At 44.9% G+C, this 22,844-nt stretch overlaps 2 long non-coding RNA genes across 4 annotated transcripts in view; one reads left to right on the top strand and one right to left on the bottom strand.

Moving 5' to 3' along the window:
- LOC121042467 (uncharacterized) overlaps positions 1 to 22,844 on the bottom strand; it is a 209,713-nt gene that overhangs the window by 179,666 nt on the left and 7,203 nt on the right. The gene's annotated exons all lie outside the window — the stretch shown is intronic.
- Positions 15,894 to 22,844, top strand: part of LOC121042466 (uncharacterized) — an 18,636-nt gene continuing 11,685 nt past the window's right edge. For all 3 annotated transcript variants that reach the window (XR_005796237.1, XR_005796238.1, XR_005796236.1), the window contains exon 1: positions 15,894 to 16,059. This is a non-coding gene — a long non-coding RNA (uncharacterized LOC121042466). The remainder of the gene's footprint in view (positions 16,060 to 22,844) is intronic.

Below are 22,844 nucleotides of genomic sequence, written 5' to 3'. Positions count from 1 at the left end.
CACGGACCGCGAGATCGTGACCTGGCTGAAGTCGGACGCTTAACCGACTGCGCCACCCAGGCGCCCCCCCAAAATTTTTTTAAAATAAGGATTAAGGTGAGAAGCAAAAAAGAAACTTCCTTTTCACATAGTTACTTCCCCTGCTCCCGTTCGGGCACTTTCAGAGATTTTGGTACCACACTAATTTTAAAGCTTTTTTTAAGTTTTTTGTTTGTTTGTTTTTGGAGCGCGCGCGCAAGAGGGGGAGAGAGAGAGAGAGAGAGAGAGCAGAGGAGGGAGGGAATCCTACCTTCAGTGAGGAGCTCAATGCCGTCCTCAGTCTCAAGAACTGTGAGATCATAACCTGAGCCAAAATCAAGAGTTGGACGCTTAACCAACTGAGCCACCCAGGCGGGACAGCACTAATTTTAAACACAAAAAAAATATAATAGCCACAATAGTCTTTTGATACTTACGATGATTTATTTGAGCTTACGTGTAAAATGCTTCCAAACAATTATAAAAACTCTCCCTGCTACAGGATGAGGAATTAAACCCTGTTTTTCATTCATCTCTGGGTATTTGGCTTCGTGCTGAGTTTCCCCAGTTTCAGCTTCCTTGAGTAAAGCATCTCAGTGGTTATCTAGAAAGCTCTCCAGCCTGATGCATCAAAAGTACGCAGAAGGCTTGTCAATGCATAGGTTGCTGATCTCACCCTCAGAGTTTCGGAGTCAGCAGCTTTGCGCTGGGCTGAGAATCTACATTTCTTTTTTTTTTTTTTTTTTTTTTAATTTTTTTTTAACGTTTATTTTTGAGAGACAGACCATGAGCGGGGGAGGGACAGAGAGAAGAGGGAGACACAGAATCTGAAGCAGGCTTCAGCTCAGAGCTGTCAGCACAGAACCCAATGCGGGGCTTGAACGCATGAACCGCGAGATCATGACCTGAGCCGAAGTGGGATGCTTAACTGACTGAGCCACCCAGCTGCCCCTGAGAATTGGCATTTCTGATCAGATCTCTAGTGACGCCGAAGGTGCCAGGCCAGGGACCACACTTTGAGTACCACTGCTTTAAAAAGATTCAGTTTTGCACTTCTCACATGCTTGAGTTTGCAAATACTTGTACAGCACACTTACAGTATTTTTAATGTTTATTTCCTTTGGAGACACAGTAAGAGAGAAAGAAGAGAGAGTGAGCAGGGGAGGGGCAGAGAGAGAGGGAGACACAGAATCTGACACAGGCTCCAGGCTCTGAGCTGTCAGCACGGGGCCCGACACGCGGCGGGAAGCGTGAGATCGTGACGTGAGTCGAAGTCGGTGGCTTAACCAACTGAGCCACCCAGGTGCCCCAACCTTTCGGTTTTAAGATTAAGCGGATAGGGCAGAAAGACGTGCCCGCTGCCCACGAAGGTACCCGTTTTCTTAAGAAGTTACCACTTCTCCATCTATGTCGCTCTGAGTGATTTTATTGGTACCCCAGCCATTCCCTTGAATTTCTCACTGGGGAAAAATGTTACATCATGATACAGCATCATCAAACAGCAGGGGAAGTTCTGTTGAAGATAAATGGAGCAGCGATGTACCAAGTACTTAATAATTTGCTGAATGAAAACAGAAATAAATCAGTTCTATCCTTTTGAACGAATATACTCAGCGCTTTACCACCGTCTCCATTATTTTCACCCCTGACTGCATTTGGATGACATTACGGGGGGTGGGGGGTGAGGGTGGGGGAACCACTTTTACTCACATCCTCCTCTTTCTCAGCCACCACGTTACGTTTCACTTTTCTCTACGATCGCTGCGTGTCTTTTCATCCTCAAGAAGCTCAGGGGGCAAGGAAGGGCAGGAATCGCTCTCTCCGTTGTACAGATGAAGGAGAGAGGTTCAGGGAAGGGGTCTTCCTACGTCGCTGAACTCATAAATGATGGCATGAGCCTGAACCAAGGCTTTGCAGCCCCGGGACTGGTGTGGTCTTCAGTGAGTGGGGCCTGCCCCTTCAGTGCGGAGGTTGACAAAGGGTTACATGCACGGAGCAGCTGTCTGCTCGATGCTGACCTGGTGGGTAATGACAAGGAATCAGCTGTTGGGGCTGCGAGAACTCCTCAACTCCCCAAGGACACAGCTTTCGGTTGGCCCTGCGCTCAAGAACGGTGAACACCTGTAGAGCTCCCTTCACCCGGGAGCCGGTGCACCTGTCGGCCACGGTCTTTCCACGCTCAGACCCAGGCAGGAAACCAGAGCAGAGCGTGGGGAGAGGAAGTCCCCAAACCACCTGGGTGTCAGCCCCTTGTTTCCTCCTTCCTCCTTGTGTGACTACCTCTCTTGCCTAGGATCTAATGGTTCCTTCCTCGCCTTGCTGCATCTCGAAGCTGAGGCTCCTCACTCCAAGCCGGGCCCACTGGCTCTGCGGTGGGAGTTTGGCAACCGTCTAGCCTGACGCGTTAGAACTCAGGTGTCCTTAGGGGCGCTTGGGTGACTCAGTCCGTTAAGTGTCCGACTTCGGCTCAGGTCACGATCTCGAAGTTCACGAGTTTGAGCCCCGCCTTGGGCTCTGTGCTGACAGCTCAGAGCTTGGATCCTGCTTCCGATTCTGTGTCTCCCTCTCTGCCCCTCCCCTGCTCGCACGTACGCTCTCTCTCTCTCCCTCAAACATAAATATTAAAAAAAAAAAAAAAAAAAAAGGAACTCAGGTATCCTTAACCTCATCCTACTGACATAGATGGCAACTTAATATTTATTTGTAAAATGAGTGAGTATTGTCCAGAAGACAAAAACAGCTCACTGGGTGACATCTTACATTCAAAAAATGTTTTTCGTGCCCACCCTTTGCTAGACATCATGTTATGCGCTTCGGGGATGTGTTGGTGACGGAAACGGAGCCATTTCCTGCCCTTAAAAGATTTTAGTAGGGAGTACAGACAAATAAGTGATGGTCATGCATGCGAAGGTAAGAGATTTGGCAGATGGAAAGCTCTACCCCCTTCAGAGTCTAGGGATCATAGGACATCCTAGAGCCCTCACGTCTGGTTGCTGTTGCAATCTGGACCTTTCCCTTTCTGGCTCAGTGTGAGCTAAGAATTCACTTTCCCTCCCTGCCTTTTGCTCTGTCTTGCTCTTTTCCTGGCCTCATTTGGCCCTAGATGTAGGGCTTTCCTGGTTCCCGGCGTAATTTTGATCCGATGTAATGACACCAGCAGCAGTGGGTCGCTATAGAACGAAAGCAATAACTCTAAGCCTGGAAAGTCAAGGAAGCACAGCAGGCCTGTCCTTTCAAACACCTGCCCGTCATCCTGCTGAAGAAATCTGGATCCCGAGCCTCCCTTCAGTCTTCTGGAACAGGAGGTGTGAAAGTGACGGAGTGATCAAGGGTCCAATTAAAACTGTCCCTAAATGGAGGTGAGAATTTCAAAGGCCCATAAATGTTGTCGAGTGCAGAAAACACTGCAGGGTCTGGATGTTCCAGTAATCGTTCTTGTCCTCAGTTTTGGAAAGAAAGCTGTCAATCTAAAAAGGGCAGTGTTGAAGAACATGCTAATTAACCTAGCCACATGGGTGGCAACAGGGAAATGTTACACGGCATTTTTCCCCCTTAAGTAAAATCCCACTCTTTGGAAATGGTTGAGTCATAGAAACATCTGGGGGCACTTTTTGGCATGAATAAGAAGTTTGGCCCTTAATGCAAGGTTAATTTACTTGGGATGAAACCATAGCTATTCAACTTCCTATCACTGTTTCCAGAAAACCCTGCAGCCTGGGATCCTCCAGGCAGAGCTCATTTACATCTTTTATCTCCTTATAGTCAATTCTGAAATTCCAGTGGTCATGTTCAGACATAACTTACCAGAAGAGTGATTTCATTCAAAAACATCTTAATTTTCAACGACATTCCGAATCTCCAAATCTGCACTAGGGAGACTTCTTTATTTTGACATGCTCATTCCGGTTGAGTAAATTTCCTGTTTACGAAACCAATGGGAAAGCCAAAAACGACGTGTTCTTTTTTGGTGGTGGTGGTTTTTTGTTTTGTCTTGATTTGTTTTTGTTTTTGTTTTTGTTTGGTTGTTTCTCTCAGGTGCCTCTGTCCGAGCCAGGAGGACTCCTTCTTTCATTACCCTCTCTGATATACAGACTTCCAATTTCTATTTTTAGGATTTGTTAATTACCACAGAACACGCATCTTCTGCTGAGCCTGAGTTGGACATGACATTTTTGAGAACTGTGGGAACGTTGGCAAGGATCCCACCAAGGTTTGCACCCGAGAAGGCTGAGAGAATTACAAATACTCCCCTTGGGGTGTGAGTTGTATGATGGGAGGAACCCCATTCGGGGGGCAGAGAGACCCGCGTTTAGATCCAAGCTCGGCCACTTACTCGTTACTCATATAATCATATGGTCTTCTTTCTTGCAGTGTGAACATTAGAGTCTGTGAAAGGCTTAGCACAGGGCTTGGCCCATCGCAAAAGGCGGATAAACGGAAGCGAGTGTCATTACCACTCTCTGTTGGCGGACTCATCTGGGATGCATTTGACCTGCTTCACCTGAGGTGATTCTAATTCTTCTGTTGAGACATGGGGTGCCCCATACCAATCCATCCTTTAAGTAAGTGCTTGCACGGTGCCGACTGGTTCACAGCCCTGGGTCACTGGGTAGCATGTACTTTCCACGTGGAAAGTCAAGTGCTGCTCAGAATTCTAAGTAGTGGCGGGGAAAAAGAACAACCCGGAAAGCAAGAGCTCACGGGTAACACGATACATCAAAGAAATAAAGGCTAGATCTAAACATCAAAGATGCATTCTTTTTTCCAGTAAATATGTAATTACTTAACATGTGCTGGACCCTGGGGGGGGGGGATGTATTGAGAGTGGGTGTAGAAATTATAGTCACTACTACTAATTTTCTTCCTTCTGTATCATTGAACTCACTCCACTGAGGAGCCAGAGAGTGGGTATGATGGTTAAATTTTTGAATCCAATTGAACGTCTTAAGGCTAACTTAGTCACTTCTGCTCTATTCTGTCACTTCGAATGCCCTCAGTCTGTGTGCGAGGGAGCCCTTGGGACACACTGTTTATATTCATGGGCGGGGACTCTAGATCTCGCAGACGCCCCTAGAGCTTTGTTCCATCTGATCTTTGAGTGAAGGCCTCTGCCAGGGTTGGATGCACTGCAGGAGCGTCTCTGGTCGAAGCACAAAAGTATCTTCTGGCCCTGCTCACGCACAGTGAGACCCTATTCCCACTGGCTCTGAGGTCTGGGTGTGAGGCTGTTGAATCCCCAACTTGGACGGTAAAAGCATCGTTGACTCTGGTATGTGGGAGATAGCTGATACCCCTAATAAAAGTGGAGAGGGACACTAATGGATTTGAGATGTCCTTCGGGTACTTAGGTGAAATGCCTGCCAGCCTTTTGCAACGTGGGCCTGCAGCTCTAGTAGAGGAAAGCTAGAGTTGAGAGATGGACATTGGGGAAGCCGTGTGTTCAGGGGCAGGGCGTGAAGCCACGAGGTCAGCAGAAGTCACCGGCAGAGTGTCAGCGGGTAGATGGTTGGGGCAATGATCTGCCAAGCTCCACAGAGGAACGACCGGCCTCCCACCTGCGGACTCAGCATCCCAAGAGTCTGGATTCTATCTCCTCAGGAGGAATGGACGTGATTGTCCACGCCCGTGCCACCCACCGTGCATTCTCTTGTTCTCCCTGCGGTGGCATCGTGTTCCATACTGGAATCCCAGTAATTCATTCCCATTCTTGCCTGACGTTCCTCTTCATGGAGAGTGGCCAGTGGCTGGGAAACTGCTAAGCGGTGCCCAGGGCACCTGAGTGACCATGGTGACCGAGCACGTGATGTCTACTATGCCCGGGAGCAAACACCGCTCTAGTATCTAATGAGGCTTCTGAGTCCGTCGTAGATGAAATAGCTCATTCAGGCTCAGTATCCAAGCCCCTATACGACCAGATGGTAGAGGGGAAGAAAGACGTTGATTTGAGAGGGTTCAGAACCATGGAAGCTGATGTGTGGCCGAGAGGTGGGGAGGGAGGAGAGGTTGTAAAGTCAGCTCCTTGGAGGTGGTTCTTCGTATACTTCCCACGTCTCATTGCCTAGAGGCATTTGGCTCAGAGGCTCTTGCTTAAATCCTAGCCTAATTCCTAATCCCATTCCCTAATTCCTTGACTCCTCCTTGTCTGAGTTTCCCACCGGGGCTAGGATCACAAAACTCTGGTCCTTGTGATTTTCTGGCCCTTCATTTGCACATTTTCCTGGCAATTGCTACCGGCCAGTCTCGGCCTTGACCTTGGTCTGTTCTCCCTGTCCCCCTCGACCCCCACCAATGGGTTGCTTGGTTCCACCTATTGGATTTCCATTGCCAGTGCCTTGCCTACATCTAATCTATGGTCTTCCAGTGCTCGTTATACGAGCTTAGACCTAATCTTCTGATCAGCACTTGGAGGTCCTATCAGCCCAGGCACCAATCTTTGCTGAGAACTATTACGTATGCCCATTATCTTTCAGGTGGCTTGCGATATAGACTTATGATCCTTATTTTTCGGGGCACCAAAGAAGGCTCACAGGGATTGAGAAGCTTGCCCAAAGTCACACAACGAGGAAGTGGCAGTCCCTAGGATTAACTGCCAGTTTGGTGGTCCCCAAGCTCATTCTCTTTCTGCGACTACAGGTGGCTTCGGAAGAGGTGTGAGGAGGTTAGAAGGGTGAATGGGTCCGTGTCCAGGCAGAGCAGGCCGGGAGTTTCAGATCTTTATGCTGACCTCAGAGGTAGGGCCCGCTAATGACTGGCATGGACAGAAAGGTCACAAGCATGAAGGAAGTGGAGGGACAGTCAGGGGAGCTGTCAGCAGAAAGCCCATCACAGTGAACTAATTATGCCGGTCGGGATTTAGAATCAAGACCAACTGCGATATGTCGCCCAGAAATGGGTGCTACGAAAGAGTTGTAATTGGAGCGATGGTTGCCGGAGTCACCTGACCTCTAGGCACAATCCTGTTATTTCCGGGATGTTGAGACACACATGCCGTGGACGTTTGTCGCAGATCTGCCCACATTCTTGGGCCGGTAATCTTGACCACAACCTCCAGGAAGAAGGAACTCAACATTTGTGAGAAAGGCACAAATGCCGCCTCTCTGGTTCGCTATGAATAGACACGGCTCCGCGTCGCTAGATGATCCTGATGTAACGCATCTTTATCCAAACTATGGCTTTTTTCCTGCCCTAAGTATATGCAGAATAGCTAACATTCTTCCTCTTCCTTTTAGAAGGCGGATTAGCACCACCTGTCTCAGCTAACATTCATGGGATTCAGCAGGAAAAACAGTATTAGGGGAGGAAAGCTCTTTTGAATGCAGTGTTTTAGGATTATTTCTTTGGTTGCTAAACTGCTACCTTTGTATTCAAAGGTGATGAGACGTTTTCTGGCTGGGAGACAGACATCCCAGAAAGGTGTCGAGTTAAAAGAGGGCTGATGAAAAGATCTGAGGCCGAGCCCTTGGAGGAAGGTGAGCGATTGATTGCAGGCATTGCTTACGTTCGCTTCTTACTGTTACAGAAGAGGGAAGAATTGTGATGACCACAATCCTCGCGGCCGCATCCCACCCCTTCTTCTATGGAAGGTATTAACCCAGGGCTCCCATTCCAACTGGATCTTTGCCATCCAGCCCAGGCTGCTCAATGGCTTCTCTGTATGGTAAAAAGGCGGGGGGGGGGGGCGGGGAAGGTGCGGCGTGTGGAGGTTCAAAGGGCTGCCTCTGTGCTGGGGGTCCTGAAGTCTTGTTCTTGGATTTGGCATTCAACAGGGATAGCATCATGGACTAGGTATTTAACCTTTGGCTGTCTGCATGTTGCCCTTTTCTAAAAGGGAGATAATGGAATTCTCTTGCAGGAACATTGGAAAGATTAATGAGTTAATGTTTTGTGAAGTGCTTTGAGATTCTAAGATGAAAGGTGCTACATAATAATTATAATAACACTTTGTTCTTACATAGTGCTTTTCTTCCAGGGAGCTCAAACTGCTTTACCAAAATTATTTCATTAATCCTCACGGCATCCCTCTATGGCAGGTAGCAATTATGATCCCCTTTCTCACCTCAGGATTCTGGGGCACAAAGAAATAAATAGACAAGGCCAAGGTCACCCAGGAGCTTATTGGTAACGTCATGGGCTAAACTCAGGTCTGATTCCTTCATTCACGCGTTCAATTTATTCATTCATTCACTCATTCACCCCAAATTCACCCACGCTTATATGTCAGATACTTGAGCTATTTGAAAGGCGGCGGGGTGGGGGTGGGGGGAGATGACACAAAGTTAAATAGAAATACATCTTTCTGCGATGGAAGAGATTGGATTAGTCCACTTAGACAATGGAATAATTATAAAAAATCTACGTAGAGCAAGCATAACATATGATGGAGTTTACCAGTCCAGAAAAAGAAGTTGGAGACACACGTCCCAGATGAAAGAACGGAACAACACGATAAGTCTGGGGAGAGAGACCCACTTGGCATGACGGGAGCACAGGGTAATTTGGACTGAGGAGTGGGCTAAGAAATTTGAACTCTATGCCCAAGGCAACTGAGAAGCTTTGGAGGTTGTTCAAGTAGAAGGAACGAAGTCAGCTTTATATTTAGAAGATTAGCTCTGGTGGCTGAGTATTAACAGGCTTGGATGCAAAAGAGACCTGAGTCCAGGGACCAGGAAAACAGTTCCCCGACTGAAAGTCCAGACCGCTTACGAGGTCATTCTCAATGGCCTGATACGCTAGAGCTCCGGTGTTGTGTTGAAATTCTGCACGTGGTACTTTGATGACAGCTCTCTTTCATGGTTAGGATGTTTTCCCATTTCAAGAAGCATACAAATGTCTTAAAAAAATCAAATCATCTAGAATGCAGCTTTTCAGTGATGGTACAGTAAGCAACTGTCACTCTTCGGCTCTGAAATCCATCAGGCAAAATGGTTAAGTCGACATCAATTACTTATTATAATAGAAAGAGAGCCTTTGTTACACTATTTGTTAAGTATCTCTCCAAATTAGATACAAGAGAATGATCTTCAATGCAGAAGAGCGTTCGTTTGATTTCACATGATAAACCATTCTGTGATTAGACATATTTATTTTTATTTTTGCCCATCATTATAACTCTATAGTCAATTTGAAGAACAGTTTCTTGATCACTTGTATTTTTCCCCCTTGTCAGACGTCTTTTAAGTGTCTGACAATGAAAACGGTAAAACTATCTTGCCTTCATTAGAGGATCTTAAAATGTTTCTTTTAGGTGTGTATGGATTCGGACCCACAAACTACCTGTGGGATGGAAGAGAAAGGCCCGCTTGAAACTCACCTGCTCTGCATCAGGTCCCTTTATTGTCACTATCCATGGATAGTGGTGAGCTGGGAAGAGTTATAGCCTCAAAATATTCTACAAAATTAAAATCCTGACTAATGGCTGGTTAAACTATTCTTTAAAAATTTTTTAATGTTTATTTTTGAGGGAGACAGAGTGCGAGCGGGGGGAGGGGCAGAGAGAGAGGGAGACACAGAATCCGAAGCAGGCTCCAGGCTCCGAGCTGTCAGCACAGAGCCCGACGTGGGGCTCGAACGCATGAACCTTGAGATCGTGACCTGAGCCAAAGTCGGCCGCTCAACCGGTCGAGCCACCCAGGTGCCCTCGGTTAAACTATTCTAAGCCTTGTGGACGCCCCATAAATGCTCCTTGACCAACTGACAATTAGCTCATTTAGAATTAATGCATTTCTTTGAGCAACGCTTGTTTTGTAGTGAAGCCATCATATTTGTTCATAAGTTTAATGAGTGTGATCAGTTAGGATAAGCAACGTTGTGCTGCAGTAACAAACATCTCTAAGTATCAGTGACTTTAACAACATAGATTTAATTCTGGCTCCTGCAAAGTTCATCAGGGATCTAAGTGACTCTCAGAGTTCTCCTCCAGGTGACCGCTCTGAACTTTACCTTCCTGTGCACATGCATGTCAGGGACTGCAAAGGCAGAACCAGAAAAAATCCACCTGCTGGCCAATTAAAAACTTTTACAGCGAAGTCCCACTCTTTTCTTCTACTCTTAGGACATTAACTAAAGCAAATCACATGGCCAAGCCTCATTTCAGGGCAACAGGGAATGAAACTTCTTTCATGTGCCCAGAAGAGGGGAATTAAATATCAGTGAACAATTTAATATTTGTCCCAGGCTTTTCTGATGGTCTTTGAAAGTTACCATTTTTTCTTTTTTTTAAATCACCTATGGGGCGCCTGGGTGGCTCAGTCGGTTGAGCGTCCGGCTTCAGCTCAGGTCATGATCTCGCAGTCTGTGAGTTCGAGCCCCGTGTCGGGCTCTGTGCTGACAGCTCAGAGCCTGGAGCCTGCTTCGGATTCTGTGTCCCCCTCCCTCTCTCCCCCTCTCTGCCCCTCCCCCACTCATGCTCCGTCTCTGTCTCAGAAATAAATAAACATTAAAAAAAATTTAAAAAAAAATCACCTATTTCCGTATAACGAAGGTGCACCTTAATATTTGCAAACCACATTATTTATTATTTGGGGCATTCCTGGAAGACTTACTAGTCCTAATGTCATTGCTTAAATTAAGCCTACGATAGAGAACTCTTTATTGGTTAACCTCCGTCAACTGATGGTGAAAATGTTAGGGGTAGGGACTAGGTCTGATTGTTTTCTGCATTCCCACAATGGGACTGGCTGTTGTACAGTGAGCCTAAATGTCTCCCCAGGCCTCGTGGCATGAACGATTTCTACTTCATGTATGCCCGGAAGAAGACATAGGTAATGCATTATTTTCTTTAATGCAAAAAAAACAAAAAACAAAAAACAACAACAAAAAAAAAACCCACCTATTTTATCACAGTAGAGTTTAGAAAATTTCTATAGTTGAACTTCTTTTTCAGCTTATGTATTTATTTTGAGAGAGAGAGAGAGAGAGAGAGAGAGAGAGAGAGAGGCAGAGAGAGAATCCCAAGCCCCCAAGCAGGCTCCACACCATCAATATGGAGCCCGGCATGAGGGTCGAACTCACGAACCGGGAGATTGTGACCGGAGTCGAAATCGAGAGTCAGAGGCTTAACAGAATAAGCCACCCTGCAGCCTCTATAGTTGAACTTCTGATGTGTTTTCTCATCCTACAGGAAGGCAAGCTGGAGTAGAACACTAAATAATTTCTTGAAAACATTTTTTAACTTCGGGTGGGGTGAGGTGGAATTCGTTTGCGCTTGAAATAGTGAGGAGATTACAAGGAAATTCTACTTTGTAAACGAACTCAGGTAATGAACTAAAGGAAACTTGACACTTCAGGTAGAGAAGCTTAGTCTAATTCAGTATAATTGCAGAATCACTAATAAAGCTGTGCATTTCCAATGTTTGTTAAATTTACCTCTAAGTGTCTTAAATCCATGAAAAGGCTAAGCTATAATAAAATTCTTAAGATTTCACATACTTGTTTGCTCCTTGAATTTTATTCCCATAGGACCAGTAAGTCCTTCTAGTATATTTAAAATAATTCCTCTTCCTCATTGGCAAGAATATCCTTGGAACGTTTTCGGCACGTCCCCCTCTATTAGCCACCATCTTTGTTTGGTATTTATGATCTTCCTCATGTGTTCATTGCCCCATTTCTACAAGCTTCTGGCCACCCACCGATGTATCTGAATCATTCGGATACAGAGGCAGCAAACCCCACTGTTACGTGACGTCGGTTAGGTTCTTTGTGTGAAGCACAAACAAAATAGTGTTTTCTTTTTTCTCCTACTACTTTAGAACCTCAGCATCTTCAACTCTTTGGATTCGCCTACATCTGCATTTTGGATCATTTGCTACTGATGTCCTGCTCTTCAGAAAGAGCCATTCTTTTGGTTTCCATGCTAGGTCAAATGCGTTCCCTTTTGGTATATCTGAGGGCACCGGGGAATATTCCTTCTTTATTTTCCCTCCTGGATCCTGAAAGCAGATAAGGGGTCACGGAAGAATGTAGAAGGCGAGTGGAAGCTACCTTTTTTTGAGTAGGCACCAAAGATCGAGTGGTGAAGTCAAATATTTCAGGAATGCCATGGTTTTGAAAGGACGCCCTTTCCAGCTCCTTGCGGTGGGTATGCCCTTGCGTGTAGTTCAAGTAAGAGAAGTTGCGTGAGGAATTCTAAGGGAGGAAGAAGGGAAGGAGTCCTAACATGCACACCATTGCTTCAGGGTGTTTGCTTGCTTAAAAGTTCTTGTCACAATGACTGGGTACCTCGGAGTGACCAAGGTTGCTGGCATGGGAGTGGACACACGGGTAGAAAAGGCAGAAAGAGTGAATTCAGGAGATTATAGGCAGTCAAGGATTCCTACTGAAGACTGAAAGGTTGTCAGATGCTGCCTCAAGGGCATTCTATTTTAGCAACAACTCTGGCCATGTCATTTTTAGAGTTGCCTCATCTGCTGTTTGGGTGGGATATGGGATGCATGGAGATACAGAGGCTAAAAGGTCAAAGCTTCTAAGCTGTTTTGTGATTTTTTATTTATTTTTATTTATTTTAAATTTGTTTTGAGAAAGAGGGAGAGTGCAAGCAGAGGAGGGACGGAGGCAGAGGGAGGGAGAGGGTCTTAAGCAGCCTCCACACCCTTGCACGGAGCCTGAGCGGAACTCGATCCCACAACACCCAGGTCACGACTTGAGCCCAAATGGAGAGTCGGACACTTACTGACTGAGCCACCCAGGCGCTCCTGTTTTGTGATTTTTTTTTTAAACAAAAGACACATTTATTTGTGTTTCCAAATTAGTGTGTATTAGAAAAGTAGTTTCTGGGGCGCCTGGGTGGCTCAGGCGGTTAAGCGTCTGACTTTATCTTAGGTCACGATCTCACTGTCCATGAGCTGGAGCCCCGGGTCAGGCTCTGTGCTGACAGCTCGGAGCCTGGAGCCTGCTTCGTCTTCCTCTCTCTCTGCCCCTCCCCTGCGCGCACTGTGTCTCTGCCACTCAAAAAGTAAATAAACGTTAAAAAAAAGAAAAAGAAAAGAAAAGTAGTTTCTCGGTGAAGACCTCCGGAGCTGGCTGAATGAGTGTACATACATTTTATGTTGTGTTAGGTTATATTTTATCCTTATGCACATTGTATTATGTTCTGTCTTTTTTTTAATTTATTTTTTGAAGGAGAGAGAGAGAGACAGAGCATGAGCGGGGGAGGAGCAGAGAGAGAGGGAGACATAGAATTCAAAGCAGGCTCCAGGCTCTATGCTATCAGCACAGAGCCCGATGCTGGGCTCGAACCCACAAACCATGAGATCATGACCTGAGCCAAAGTCAGACGCTCAACCGACTGAGCCATCCAGACGCTCCTGTCTTTTTTTTTTTTTTTTTTTCACTTCACGCTCTTTCATATCTTCTGCACGTCGATATAATCCATGTACTGGTCATTTTAATAGCTACGTGTGCCGTATTTAGTGAAGCCACCCCATTTGGGTTGGCTTGTAGCTAAATTTTAGAGTTGGTGATCTTTCTGATTTTAAAGACCGTCTAAATTTACATAATGTAATGTAAAGTGTTTACGTTGGTATCTAAATTAGATACTGGCTAAAGTTTGCCCTCTTTTTCTTCTTCTTCATTCCCAATTGCATACAGCCCCAAACTCTGAGATTTCTGACTCCCAGTGCTCATCTCCAAACTATCAATCCCAAGAAGGTGATTTTCATGGAATAATTTTCTGCTCATAGTTTTAACCTCTTTTGGTGCATTTCTATTATTTCTTTGTCCTTACTGGTGGTTGCACCAGCTCCCAGTTTAATATCATTTGCACATTTCATTAATATGTGGCTTACTCCCTCTTCGAGATCCTTAATGAAGATGTTAAATTAGATTGTATCTGACATTGACCCCTGGGGCACTGCAGTGCTTTAACGGTATCCCGTTTCCCTGTCTGCAGTGCATAGAATTCCTGCAGAATGCACGAGGCACAGCTTCAACCTGGGATAAATCTTCAATTTTAATTCTAAAGCAGAAGTCATGTGGTTTGGGATAACTTGACATTGGCAGAACAGACTTGTAGTTGCTAGGAAGTCATATTTTAGCAATTAAATACAGGTTTTCCAGAATTGTATGTCAGATTGCCAATCTGCTGACGATTACAAGAGATAGTCTCTCTATCCTGCTTAATACGCTTCAGTCAAAACTGAGAAGGGGCTTGTTTTCCAAAATGAAACTCGACTTTTTTTTTTTTTTTTTTTTTTTTTTCATGTCATGGCTGGCCATCACCTTTTGCCAGGTTTTGAACAGCATGCTTCTTCTGTTTCACGGCAGATGTATTAATCTAATGGTTGTACCGATACACCTAGATAGACAGGCTTCAGGGGAACATACCAGGTGCCCCGCTGAGAATCCGGACATGAAATCAACTTTGAAATTTCAAGAATTTACTAAAATTTCTTCTTCCAAATTGGAAACGTTTATTATTTTTTTTAATCGAGAAGGTATACTACCATATGATATTCTTGGCACAAAACTTAACTCTCTCGTTGTACTTGGTTTAATTAGATAAATAGATATATTTATATCAGATGCAAGTTTTTCAAATGAGCTATAAAATATTATCTTCAAAATGGGGCTCTGCGACCCCCCAAACACCTACTGACTATGGTTAAATGGAATATATTCTTCAATTATATCACCAGAAAGCCTTCTAAAATCACTCCAAATGATCCAAGAGTTTAAAAGTCCTATGTTAGACATTGTCATCAATTTCTCTTATTATACTTTACATGTATAAGTCAACTTCCTTTGTTTTGCAGAAATGTTTTGCTCTCGTCTTGGACATACACATTGTATTTGTCTGCCTGGGCTGCGGTAACAAGATATCTTAGTCTGGGTGGCTTCAATTAAAGTTCATTTCTCACAGTTGGGGCCTGGGAAGTCCAAGATCAAGGCACCAGGCAATTTGATTCCTCAGTGAGGACTCTTTTCCCGGCTTATACACAGCTGCCTTCTCATTGTGTCCTCACATGGAGGAGAGGGAGGACAAGCTCTCCTTGCTGTCACTTCTTACAATGACATTAATCCCATCAGGGGGATCATCTAAACCTTCATGACATCATCTACACCTAACAACCACCCATCTCCAAATACCATACTATGAGGGCTGGGACTGAATATGAATTTTTTCTTGGTGGGGAGGCAACACACACAGCCTAGGGTACCTATTAAGCTAATCTTATTTTTAGTTTCCAACAGAAAAAAAAAAATAGGATTGAGAGAACAAATATAACCAGAACTTGAAGTTGGCCTTGTAAATACAATTTTTCGTATCCGGAAGCACAACTAAAATTACGTTTCAGCACCGATCACAGAAGGCCATCTTGCTGTATGAGGTGACAGAAGAAAGATGCTCTGCTCTCAGGGGGTTCACGCTTTCAGAAGTTTCTCAAACATGTAGTGATTCCTAATGTCTTGGAAGGGACACTTTTCGCCCACTTAGCTCATCGCGCTTGGGAACCTGAACCTCCAAGAGAGATTCTTTTCTCACCTGCTACCCCCCCCCCCCCCACTTTGCCTCACCCGTACCCCATGAAGAATCACTGGCCTCACCTACTTTAAGAAGTAGATGATGGTCCAGGCAGCTTAGGCAATAAACCAAAGTGGAGCAATCAGGTAGTGTAATGGAATATTTAATCCAATGCTGCTTGGTTGGGTGGCTTTTGGTGGTAGGATTTCGATAGTTTCCTAAATTCCTGGCTTCTATTTTGGGTGAATGATTGGCCATAGAGCATCTCATTACGTCCTCCTGACCTCAGGCATCTAACAGTTTAGCTGACAAGACGAGAGTTGTCTAGAAGAGGAATTAGAATCACACGAGATGTATCGTTTGATGCTAAATTATGCAACACAGAGAAGGGCTCAGGCAGTGTGACGGGAGTTAATGTTCCCCAGAGCCTTACATTCGGCTCTTGTCTTCTCTTATATTCTCTTTGCTGGCTTCCACGTCTGTATATTTGTCTAGAGTCCATTGCCTTGACTTCTACACTGTTTCATCCAACTGTCTGAATGCCGCCTGAAGACACAAGATGACGAGAGTGCCCCAAGTTGATGGTAGGGTTTTCTCTGTCACTCTGTCCTGTGAGGTGGGGGCTCAGCACACTTCTTGGCAGGGAGGGGGGTAATTTGGTCTTTATAAGCAAACCAGTCTATTATGGACTGAATGTGTCTCCCTTAAATTCGTATCTTAAAACTCTCATCCCCTCTGTGATAGCATTTGGAAAGTGGGGACTTCAGGAGGTCATCGGGATTAGATTCGGTCATGACAGTGGTGTCCCCATGGTAGGATTAACACATTTTTAGAATGAGAAAGAGACAGAAGGTCTCTGTTCCTCTCCTGCCGTGTAAGGAAACTGCAAAAAGACAGCCCTCTGCAAGCCAGGAAGAAGGTCTTCCAGAGAACCTGATGATGCCGGCACCTTGATCTTGGACCTCCAACCCTCCAGAATTGGGAGACGTGAATGTTTTCGTTTAAGCTGCCCAGTCTGTAGTATCTATTTATAGCAGCCCCCAACTAAGACACAGTCAGTGTGCAAATGTGGCTATAAGCGTTACAGCTTCTGTCTGCTGCGGAATTGTTAGGCAATTAATTTGAAGGCACTTTTGGTTAAGTTCATATGACAAAGCAGAAATTGCTGGCTGTTCGACAACCGCTACGGAGGTTAGGATCCTCTGTTGCGATTTTCAACAATTCCACCTTGCAAAATGGAAATGTTCCTGCTGTGACTTCTTTATTCTTCCATCCTTGGAAGGCGAAGTTCCAAGTCCAAATGTTTCCCTCTGGTTCCTGGCAATGTACAAACTCTTTATTTATTTTATTGTTTTTTTTTTTTTTTTAAGTCTATTTATTTTGAGAGGGAAAGTACAAGCGGGGGAGGGCCAGAGAAAGAGGGAGACAGAGAATCCCAAGCAGGCTCCGCACTGACAGCATAGAGCCCAATGTGGGGCTTGAACTCACAAACCTTGAGATCATGACCTGAGTGGAAATCAAGAGTCAGACGCTTAGCCGACTAAGCCACTCAGGCAGCCCTGGACAAACTCTTTATATACTGAGGCCTTGGGGAAGAATGCCCAGAGCTGGTCTCTTATCTGGCATTTTCCAGGGAACAGAAAAAAGCAGGAGAGAGAGGTATTCCTCTCTACCTTAGTATAAACCATGACTGGCTTTTTTCCTTCACGTGGTGTCTCCCCACTTGTCAGAACTAAGTAGAATATCATAAACCGTATTTTTCTTAGATCTTATGTTTATCCTACTTCAACGTTAGAAATCTACTTATAAGTATTATTTAGTACAAATAATGGAACTTACGATGTAGCTGTAATATTCTGTTTAATACGCTTTTAAGAGTAGATAGTATTGTTACCATGGAAATGCCATTCTAGTCCTTAAGCTGAAATGATTTTAAAATTATACAAAAAAAAAAAAAAATGTAGCGAGTCAATTCTTGACGCAACCAATAGATTCACACCAAAGAGAAATCCATTATTAAAAACAACTTCTCAGGGCGCCTGGGTGGCTCAGCCAGTTAAGCGACAGACTCTTGATTTCAGCTCAGATCTTGGTCTCAGGATACTAAGTTCAAGCCCCGAGTCAGGCTCCCCACTGGGCCTGATGCTTACTTAAAAAAAAAAAACCAAAACAACAACAAAAAAACACTTTTCTCTTAGATTCTTCTAGTTCACAAACTACCTAACTTGTATTTTTCCCACTCGGCCTTAAAATGAAATATCACTGAAAAGTAATGAGAAGCATGGCCTTGATTTTGAATATGTGCAGTAGGGGACAGAAACCTCTGATGGATATAGAAATAACAGAATTGTGCACAGAAAGACATATACCATGAGTGCGGGCAAGGGCATACCCCAGCCACTGGCTGTCCGTTCCTCCTTTGGCAAGAAGCCCAATTGTAGGATCGTGGTTTCTGCATTTGTTCAGAGGCGTTGATCACACTTACTTTGTCTACCTCGTAGGGTGTCTCTGTTGATCGTCTATAAAACGCACAAGCCACTGGGGCGCCTGGGTGGCGCAGTCGGTTAAGCGTCCGACTTCAGCCAGGTCACGATCTCGCGGTCCGGGAGTTCGAGCCCCGCGTCGGGCTCTGGGCTGATGGCTCGGAGCCTGGAGCCTGTTTCCGATTCTGTGTCTCCCTCTCTCTCTGCCCCTCCCCCGTTCATGCTCTGTCTCTCTCTGTCCCAAAAATAAAGAAACGTTGAAAAAAAAAATTTAAAAAACACACAAGCCAGGTTGTGTCATTCTCCTTGCATTGAAGTTTGTTTCTGAATCTCCTGATGGCTTCCCACAAGTCTTTGAACAAACCGCACATTCTTACCATGACTTCAAGGCCTGGCATGATTTGACCCTCTTTCTTTCCCTTGCCGGGCTCCTCTCTGACAACGTTCCTTGATTATAACTTCCTTTCTGCCCTACTGGCTTTCTTTTAGAAGCTTGAATTCACCTCAGCATTCCTCCTTAAAGAGGGATGTCAAGGACATCCTGAGCTAGATCTTCGCCCCTTCCTTGTATCCCATATTAGGTCCAGCCCCTCTGACATCAGATACTAGGTCTCTCCCCTCCTCTCTGACATCCTGCACTCAGTAAGGGCCCTCTGACATCCCGTCCCAGGTCAGGAACCCCTGCCATGTGTTGGCCAAGCCCCCTGCATCCTTCTTCAAGGACTCACCTCAGTCAGAAATACCTTCATTCTGTATCTAAATGACATGATATTGGATTAAGATTGATCTTTCCTCCAGACTGTCATCTCCACCAGGGCAGGGTCAATCCTCCAGAACGCAGCAGAGTGCATCGCACAGAATGCGTTCGAAGTGATGGAAGGGAGGGAACAAGATGATGCTGGCGATAGCCCATCTGAAACTTCGTGTGTGTGAACTGATTAACTACAGAAGCATGAGTGTAGACCTTCTTTTTGAAAAATTTTTTTTAACGTTTTTATTTATTTTTGAGATAGAGAGAGAGACAGAGCATGAACGGGGGAGGGGCAGAGAGAGAGGGAGACACAGAATCGGAAACAGGCTCCAGGCTCTGAGCCATCAGCCCAGAGCCCGACGCGGGGCTCGAACTCACGGACCGCGAGATCGTGACCTGGCTGAAGTCGGACGCTCAACTGACTGAGCCACCCAGGCGCCCCATAGACCTTCTTTTTGACAACAGCCTCACGAGTAGAGCTGGACCCATGGGCCGCCTGGACGAGTCTTCCGGGCGATATGTGAAGGATTTGTAGTGCACTTCTCCACGATCTTGGAATTTGTAATGTTAAGTGCCTGAGTGTTCTTTCCATTACCAAGGAAACTCATCAATCACAAATACCGGAAGTAGAAGATGCTTCAATGAAAATGAAATTCCAATAATATGTATATTTGCTGTCCAAATAGTCACCTTTCTTATTTTGAAGCCAAATGCTTTTCCAAACTCTGTATTTCACATTTAAAAATAGTATTTGCATTTTAGATCTCAACAGTAGTTAACATCTGAAGGATTCGAGAGGAATTGTTCTAGCTGATAAGCATTGGATTAAACTTGCAGAAACATTTTTTTTTTTTTATCTGATGACCTTCATCACGGTGGATCTGTCTAGGTTTTAGCGCGAATCGAGTTTTCAAAGTACTGTAGACAGAGGTAAGAAGATACGGCTTTTGAGCTCTGAAATAATTTTTGGGTTATGAAGACTTATTTAAAGCTTATTTGGCACAAATCAGTTTAAAACTCAGTCTGAAATCTTTCTTTAAAAATGAATACTCAGTAAAACCATGAGATTTTAAGGCAGAAGAAGATCTGTTGAAACGTATGGATGAAAGTTGCTTCCATTAAACTGAAGTTCTCTCACGGAAGACTTTTATCATGAGACCATCTCATGAGAAAACTGAGGTAGAAATAACATTTCCTGTCAAATCTATACACGCATATGAAGTTGTCTGTTGGCTCAGCATGACGACGGAGAAAATAAAACCAAGCATTCTGAGCTAGAAGTTCAGAGATACCACTTCTAGAGAATTCACAGATTAAGTGCAGGGCTATTCTAGAGGGAAGGCATGAGTTTTACAGACAAGACTTTTTTTTTTTTTTTCTTAATAGGTGGTCAATTGGTGCAACCAGTGAAATAGCACAATTGCAGAGGTAAACAGAGAAGCTAAGAAAGAGGGTGCCTACGTATTTTTTTTTCCTTCTGTAAAGTTCAGATCATGCATCATCTCTAATGAGCTTGATAAAGCACAGCAAGGCGAATGTCCCATAATTCATCATGTTTCCCATTTCAAAAGTGACAGGTAACCTAAGGGAAAAAGTCTTTATTTTGTAACAATAAAAAAAAAAAAAAAGGAGGCAAGATAATCACACTGGAACCAATATCTGCAAAAGAACCCTTACAATACACGTCAAATACAGCACGTGGTCTTGTTACGTGGGGCACGTGTCTGGTTAATGCTGTACCCAAACTTCCCATTAGTGCCCGTAAGCAAAACACTGGATTTTTCCGTTTAACCCAGATGGAGGAGAAAAAAAAGTTTCTTTAGAAATCTCCCCGGATGGTGAGGCATAATGTGCTGGTATTGTGCGAAACAGAAGTAACGTTTCCGGTTGTTGGAAAGGTACCGTGAACGTTCACCTCGTTTTGTTACACGGTACAACATAAAGCCCTGAAAAATCTAAGCGAAATTCATTCTGTAAAGAACCAGTATAGACTTAGAACAGTTTTCTGAGGTTGCTCGCTTGTTTCTAAAAACGGTCCCCCAACATACTATCTCCAACAATGCATCGCTTTTTGTTTCAACCATTCCCTTCAGAGATCAGTCGTATATATTGGGGCGCCCGGGTGGCTCCGTCGGTTGAGCGTCCGACTTCGACTCAGGCCATGATCTCAGGGCTCGTGAGTTCGAGACCCGCGTCGGGCTCTGTGCTGACGGCTGACGGCTGGGAGCCTGGAGCCTGCTTCTGCTTCTGCTTCTGTTTCCCCTCTCTCTTTCTGCCCCTAACCCACTCACCCACTCACATTCTGTCTCTGTCTCTCTCAAAAATAAATAAACATTAAAAAAAGAAGTCATATATGTGTGTGTGTGTGTGTGTGCGTGTGTGTGTGCGTGTGTGTGTAAACAGCGACCTGCCCATCTTAGGCCTCATACAGAGAAAACGGTTGGTAATCAACTGGATGTAATCACATCTCTCTAATGGCTCAAGTATTCTGCCTTATCTGCAAGTAAGCAAGGGAGGATAAGCAAGGGAGGATGAGATGTGGTTTGGACCCTATAAGAAAAATAAAAGCTACCGCTGAAAAGCAATGCTAACTTTTACAATATCCCCAAACTACAAACCAGCCTCCGATTGCAAAATATACCACTTTTTACAATGACTAAAGAGGGCAATTTGTCTTTATTAAGGAGTTTAAGGATCATGTTTATTTGAAGTTGCTATCTGGGCAGCGAGGTACAAGTAACAGAAATGCTGTGCGGGGGAGGGGGGGTGGCTGTTTTTGTTTAGAATACAGGGAGTATATTGACACAAAGATTTTAAATATGGAAACACGTTTGGTTCTAATTAATGACAATCGACAAAGACCCTGCATCTTCACGTTGGGGTGCTCAGGGCCAAGGGCTTCAGGGTTAAGGTAGTGACTGCCCTCTGTATCGTTCTTTGCCTGTTAGAATGTGTCATATTTGGTACATTTTGGGGCAAAAAAGTCCTGTGGGAGTCATAGCAATTGAATAGAGGCATAGTTGCAGAGTAAATTTCATCATTGTTACATCCTTATTGTTAGTCTTTCGCTTCGTGGCATTCCAGGGGGAAACAGCCCAGTCTAGTCCCACTGAATAATTAACATGCCAAAGCGTATTTTATGCAACTTGTGGGGTTTTTTGGTACTCAAGAAGAGTTTGGCTTCTCTCTCCCGCCTTTGAGTTTTTTAACAGGAGGGAAAATGATAAATACAATCAGGTAAATGTACCTGGGCAACTCAAATTTATTTTCTACGAAGAGTCAAGAATTGAGTTTCTCCCCTGCAAGTGTATTGACCTGTGTTGTTGCCCAAAGGAGCATACTTTGAGGTCTAGGACATATGTTTTCATTCTCCCTCTCTCTCAGCTGGAAGTTGAAACTCCCTTACTGGCTCCCGCTCCTGCCTCTCCTATTACTTTAGGGTTATGGCAGGGGATGAGATTGATAGGTTTTACCCAAGGGGAATGATCAGTGAAATGCCATTCTTATCTCAGGGTCTGGGGACATTTTCCATTATTGCCAAACACCTGCCTGACGAGTTTTCCAGTACTCGAGTCAAAGAAAGACATTTGGGTGACTGTAGTGTCTAGGCTTGAATTTGCTACACTTTTTGGCATTTTGGCTTTTCCTTCTGATCCCCTTTCCTGCCCAGAGACCATTATGTTCTTTCTTTTTGGAGAGAAACCTTTTTTTTTAAGTTTATTTATTTATTTATTTTGAGAGAGACAGCATGAGTAGGAGGGGCAGTTTATTTACTTACGGGGGGGGGGGGGGGGGGTGGGCAAGAAAGAGGGAGAGAGAGAATCCCAAGCAGGCTCCACACTGTGAGCGCAGAGCCCTATGCGGGGCTCGAACTGAAGAAACCGCGAGATCATGACCTGAGCTGAAAACAAGAGTCGGACGCTTAACCGACTAAGCCGCCCAGGTGACCCTAGAAAAGAAACTTTTCGGGGCGCCTGGGTGGCGCAGTCGGTTAAAGCGTCCGACTTCAGCCAGGTCACGATCTCGCGGTCCGTGAGTTCGAGCCCCGCGTCAGGCTCTGGGCTGATGGCTCGGAGCCTGGAGCCTGTTTCCGATTCTGTGTCTCCCTCTCTCTCTGCCCCTCCCCCGTTCATGC

Source organism: Herpailurus yagouaroundi, unplaced genomic scaffold (assembly GCF_014898765.1).
Source record: "Herpailurus yagouaroundi ecotype Mexico unplaced genomic scaffold, PumYag 185, whole genome shotgun sequence".
NCBI lineage: Eukaryota > Metazoa > Chordata > Mammalia > Carnivora > Felidae > Herpailurus > Herpailurus yagouaroundi.
The sequence above is the reverse complement of the archived record's forward strand: the minus strand, read 5'-3'. Positions and strand labels throughout refer to the sequence as shown.